At 45.2% G+C, this 6,395-nt stretch overlaps 1 protein-coding gene across 1 annotated transcript in view; it reads left to right on the forward strand.

Moving 5' to 3' along the window:
• Positions 1 to 6,395, forward strand: part of HS3ST4 (heparan sulfate-glucosamine 3-sulfotransferase 4) — a 384,854-nt gene that overhangs the window by 281,019 nt on the left and 97,440 nt on the right. The gene's annotated exons all lie outside the window — the stretch shown is intronic.

Below are 6,395 nucleotides of genomic sequence, written 5' to 3' on the forward strand. Positions count from 1 at the left end.
AGGCTCAGCGGCCATGGCTCACGGGCCCAGCCGCTCCGCGGCATGTGGGATCTTCCCATACCGGGGCGCGAACCCGGTTCCCCTGCATCGGCAGGCGGACGCGCAACCACTGCGCCACCAGGGAAGCCCTGTAGTTTTTAAACATATTTATGTTTGCTAGGGTAGGGCTTTTAAATTGAGGTTCAAGGAAAACCTGGGAACCTGCAGGATGTACTCCGGGACGTTTGTCATTTTCAAGTCTGAGAAATACTGGTCCAGTGGGATATTTACATGGAATCAAATAAATGCAACAAAGTGTGATAACTTCACAAAGACTCCTATAATCCTGTGGGATTGCTTAAGAGGGAGTAACTAATTCTGCCCGTGGGAACTCAAAGAAGTCTTCCCAGAGGAGGGATTTATCTGAATTGAGTGTTGAAGAATAAGGCAGGATGACTGAGATAACTTATTGGAAAAGAAGGTGTGTTTGGGGAGCTGATGGTCTGATTTCTTTTTATTTGTTTGCGTATGGATGGATGGATGGATGGATGGCTGCGTTGGGTCCTCGTTGCTGTGTACGGGCCCTCTCCAGCTGCGGCGAGCAGGGGCCGCTCTCTGCCGCAGTGCACAGTCCTCTCACTGCGGCGGCCTCTCCCTTTGCGGAGCACGGGCTCCAGGAGTGTGGGCTTCAGTGATTGTGGCACGTGGGCTCAGTAGTTTTGGCCCACAGTCTCTAGAGCGCAGGCTCGGTAGTCGTGGCACACGGGCTCAGCTGCTCCGCGGCATGTGGGATCCTCCCAGACCAGGGCTCCAACCCGTGTCCCCTGCAATGGCAGGCGGACCCTCAACCACTGCGCCACCAGGGAAGCCCCGATGGTCTGATTTCTAATCTGGGATTTACTATTTATTAGCTGTATGATATTACACAATTACCCTAATCTCCAGAAGCCTGAATTTCCTCTTCTATAAGATGGGATGCCAGCAGTCCCTCTTTCATTTTGAACGCTTATCATAGTGCCCTACCCATACCACGTTCTCAGCTTTTAGACGTAGCTAGGGAAGGAAAAAGGGTCCAAGCATGAATAGCAGCATGTGTAGTGGCATCAAGTGAAGACACAGTGTGGCATGGTTAGGAAATTGGAAGTAGTTTTGTGTGGCTAGAGGTAGAGATTGCAAATAAAGATTCCTCCAGCCACCAGGCAGGTGAGATACATAAATGAAACCGGAGAATAAAGATTGATGGGGTCTCTGGTACCCACCATTACTGGAGAGCCCCAGTATGACTTGAAACCATTCCAATTTAACTGTTTAAAATACATGAACAGGGAGAGTAAAACATGACTTCAGGCTGGGTTTGGCTGGTGAACTGCCAATCACAATCTGGCAAAAGGAGTGTGTGTGTGTGTGTATGCACGCAGGAAACGCAGTTGGAATGGAGACAATGTGGAGAGTATAATAGAAAGGGAAGCAAAATCCATGTTTTACTCATCTATTACAAATATTATCAGGGATATATGAGGTGGAGATCTAAGTTACAGAAATGAGGTGATGAGGTCTACAAGATTCCAGGCTTCTTTTCCCAAGATGAATGAAAGCGGGCTTCCCTGGTGGTGCAGTGGTTGAGAGTCCGCCTGCCGATGCAGGGGACACGGTTTCGTGCCCCGGTCCGGGAAGATCCCACGTGCCGCGGAGCGGCGGGGCCCGTGAGCCATGGCCGCTGAGCCTGCGCGTCCGGACCCTGTGTTCCGCAACGGGAGAGGCCACAACAGTGAGAGGCCCACGTACCACCAAAAAAAAAAAAAGATGAATGAAAGCCACACCAGGGCCAAACAGCCCTTGCAATTTCTGGAAGAGATTGAGAGGGCTGTAAAGTTGGAGAACAGAATAGATTCTACACCTGAATAATCAATTGATGCCTCTCTGATGATTGTGAAGGAGATAGGTACAAATTCCAAATCAGTCTCAAGAATTAATCAAACAAGGCAACAGGGCCTTATGTCTCAGTAGATAAGCCAGCAGGGTGTGGTTTGCAGACAATCCTGTTTGACCATAAAACAAGGAGACAGAGATTAATGTCTTAACCTCCTCTCATGTGGCCCATGGGGAAAGGACTCCTGTCAAATGTATGAGCTTGAGGACCAGGGAGAGAAGAAATAATATGGAACAGTAGCAAAAAGGAAGGGAAGCTTTGTATCTCATCCAATGAGCCAAACTTTCGAATAAAGAGGGAAGATCAAAGGAGAAAAATCAAGATTTGGGCAGCTGAGAAAACCTGGTTAGCAAAGTCTCTTCTAAGCATAATTGAAGATTTCTTGAAATTTGTAATTCTACTACTGCAATTTTTTGTTTCTCAGAAGCCAGTAATATTTTCCCCATTGTTTATGAAAATGTCCAGATACACTAGCAATAAATTTCATACAACACAACCTCTGTTGACATATTGTTGTTGGGAAGACAAGCGGAAGACACATGAGGCAGTGAAATGCCATTCCAAGGCTTGAAATAGTGCATTATAATTTTGCACTTGTCTCTCCTCCCACACTCCTGCATGTATAGGGGCCGGCCACATTCTTTATATTCTCAGTGCCTGTTCAAGGGCTGGCAATTTAGCAGGTGTTTGATAAATGCTCATTGAATAAATAGATCAGATGATAAATTCACAGGAAAGGTCCAAGTGTGTTTTGAGAGGTCAGAAAAAGACCAGATCTTGGATTAGAGCTGTTGTTAAAATGTGCAGGACAGCTGAGTGGTTAGGGGCAGGGTACTCAAGAGATGACTGCCAGTTCCTATTCCTGATTTTGCCACTTACAAGCTGTGTGAATTTTGGCAATTTCCTTAAGACTCTGGCCTCAATGTCCTCAGCTGTAAAAATGGTGAAGACAACGTTATCGACCTCAAGAGGGTGTTGTGAGGATCAAATATGTTAATTAATATAAAATATATGGTAAGCACACAATCGAATTCAACCATTTTTATTCCCGGGGATGTTTTCCAGCAACATTCAGTGTGCATTTATGCAGAATCACCTAATGTATGCTTACACTTTCATTTCAGTGCCGGGCGCTAAGCTCATTAATTTTGTAGGCTTTAGTTTGTTTGTTCTCCAATAGCCAAGTTTTTCTATAGTTCACATATGCCAAATTTGTGCCTACCTCAGGGCCTTTGCACAAGGTGTTAAAGGATTCTCAGAGAGGTGTTAAAGGATTCTACTGAAAGAAGTATCCACTCTTACTATTACTTTCTCTTTCCTTACCCTGCTTTATTTTCCGTTGTGGTGCTTCTCATCACGTAAAATTATTTGTTTGTTGTCCATCTCTCCTACTGGAAAGCGCACTCCATGAGGGCAGGAATTTTTGTCTTGTTTGATACTATATCCCTGGGGCTAAATCAGTTCCTGTCACATCGTGGACACTCCACGAATACTTCATGAATGAATGAGTGAAAGCTCTATCATCACTATTTTACATGTGAGGACAGCAAGTCTCAAGAGATGAAGTGACTTGACCACCATTACAAACAAAGGGATAGACTTAGGGTTTATGCTCATGATTTAGAGATCTGAGCCATTTCCACCACACCCTGTGACTTAACATCTTGGAAATTCCTCCTGGTTATTAATGGTGAACTGGAGCTATATGATGCACAGCCGTTCCCCACAAAGAGCAATGGTAAAGTGCTGGAGAAAAGATTTTTAAGACAAAATTGATGATGAAACATACATGACCCTCTTACACTTGTACTCGGAATTAGTCAAACTGGAGGTTAAGGATATAGTCGTCTAGATGTCGTTTGCCCAAGGTTTCTGACTCTAGCCATAAGTTTGGAGGTCCTCAGGACCATTCCACTAAAGACCAGCTGGCTACGAATTCAGGGGTTCCCATGCCTCCCCTCAGATGTGATAATTCACTAGTACTCAGGAAAGTGCTATACTTACAATTATATTTTATTACAGCAAATGATATACCTCAGAACCAGCCAAAAAAAGAGATCCATAGGGCAGACTCAGGTGGGTGGCAGAGGGTAAGTGTCCCAAACACAGAGCTTCTGTCATCCTTAGAGATGCCTTACCCTACTGGCAATCCAGGAAGCTCACCTGGCTGTGGTGTCCAGAGTTTTTATTGGGGCTCCATTACTTAAGTATGACTGATTGAATTATTGCTCACATGGTTGAACTCGATCTCCAGCCCTCCTGCCCTCCTTAGAGGTCAGGATACTGTGTGACCCAGAGCTTCTAATCACGTGGTTGCTCTCTGTGGTGGTGTGGCCAGCCCCCACCCTGAGTCATCTGGTTAACACAGACTGTCTAAGGGCCCACCGTGTGTCACCAAATTAGCTTAAACTATCAGGTGTGACCCAGCATGAATAACAAAGATGATCCTACTGAGGGAAATTCCTAGGGTTTTAGAGGTTACTTCCCAGGAGTGAGGACAAAAGTCAGACCTCTCTTTGGAGGCCAAACTCCTTACTCCACAGATTGTCTCTCCAATTTTTTAGGTTTAAGTTAAACCAGTACCCCTCAACTAGGGGTGACTGTAACCCCTACCTAGAGACATTTAGCCAGGAATAGAGACATTTTGGGGTTGTCACAACTGGGGAGGGAGGAATCTGATGAGTGAGCCCAGAATGCTGTTAAATATTCTGTAATGTGCAAGACAGCCATCTCTCTCCACCACAGAGTTATCTGGCCCCCAAGTCAGTAGTGATGCTCAGAAACCAATACTCAAGAGACAAATGTTGGTTGGAAAGGAAAAGTTGTTTTTTTCAGGAGGCTGGCAACCCAGGGAGAAGTTGGACTCAGGTCCAAAAACCAACTCCAAAGATTCTGCTGGACCATGAAAGTTTTTAAAGGGAGGATCATCTGGGGAGGGGGACAGAGTCTTCATCATCTTCCACCGTATGCAGACTTTCTTCTCATTGGTTGGCGGTGAGGTAACAGGGCGGTGTTCCAGGAATTTGGTGATCAGCCTGAAGTTGCCATCCTCCACCTTGGTTGGGGTCTTAGTACCTGCAGAAAAACTCAAAGATATGGTTATGTGTATCCCTTGAGGAGGGACCAGGACCCTGCCCCAAGGCTGCACTATTGTTTCTGGACTGCGCCTTCTTTGTTTCTGCATTCCCTCCCTTCCCTGATTAGCAACCATCAGTCCGCCCTCAGGAACCTAGGGGAAGGTCTGGGAGGCTGAAAGAAGCCTACTTCCTACAAACAAGAAACGAGGACACAGAAAGGATTTGTACCTGGGAGCCCCACAGTGACCTGCTCGGTTTCAATGGGATCGAGAAAGCCCAGGGTAAAGTAAAGCCAGAAATGAGCCTGTACACACATGGATTGCACAGAATAAACGTGAGCAGACGGATTTTACCCTCTCACATGATGTCTTGCTCCTGCGAACAGGAGGACTCTGATGAGGCTCTTCTTATGATTACAGTATCTAGGGGTCTTCCTACAAGTGTGGTTGTCAGAGCAGGGCCCAACTATCTAATTCTGCCCACCCAGACATGCTCTAGAGTCAGAGTAATTCACAAGTGTAAGTACCACTGATATATACTAGATCACTTTAGAGGCTGCATGGACAGGGCCTTAAATAATATCGAATCACATCATTGGGAAGTTACTCACATTTTACTTCTCTTTTGTCTCTTTATGCCAAGGAGGAGAGTGTCTCAGTGTGGGGCTAACATATCTTTATCCTCTCTCTGTCATTAGCTTACCTCCTTCTTTAGAAAAGGGGAGTGGGTCTTAGACTTGGACCCTTTAGCAGAAACATCTACATGAAATTTTAAAGTGTGCTTCGTTTCTGTTTCTGATCTGTTTGTGCTTCCTGTCTATTTTTGGCAAACGATTCCAGTTCTATCAAGTTTCCTTATACATATAAGAGACCTATCCAGCCTTTTTTTTTTTTTTTTTAAAGCCGTTCGGAAGGAAAGCAGCCCCCAGAGATGGTCCTAAGGGGAGATTTGGGACAGTCAGGATTATGCTGAGAAGAACTGTCAGGAAAGAGCAGAAAGGAACTTCTGACACAAATTTTCAGAAGCCAGGTAGCAGCACCAGGGTCCTAGAATCTATTTTCTAAAGTAGGATTCTAGGTGAGTTCGATGGCTGGGTTAAAAGGTAAACCAAAATGGAGCCTTGCACACGTCTACCTTGGAGAGTTGATCCCATTGCGTTTTGTTTCGATGCTCACTTGATAGTCGAGCTCTCTAGACTGGATGCTATTTGAGAGCAGGGCTAACAGTGTTTTTTATCTCTCTGTGTCCAGTGCCCGGCGTAGGACCTAACCCAGAACAATGGGACCACTTTTAAGATTTCACAGATGAATGAACAGGTTTGGGAAAGTGGATAAAATAAAGTATAAATGGAGAAAGTGACAGAGTCAGGAGTCAGGGTTTGTATTTTTTTTTTTTTTTTTTTTTTTTTT

This window comes from Physeter macrocephalus, chromosome 14 (genome assembly GCF_002837175.3).
Source record: "Physeter macrocephalus isolate SW-GA chromosome 14, ASM283717v5, whole genome shotgun sequence".
Lineage (NCBI taxonomy): Eukaryota > Metazoa > Chordata > Mammalia > Artiodactyla > Physeteridae > Physeter > Physeter macrocephalus.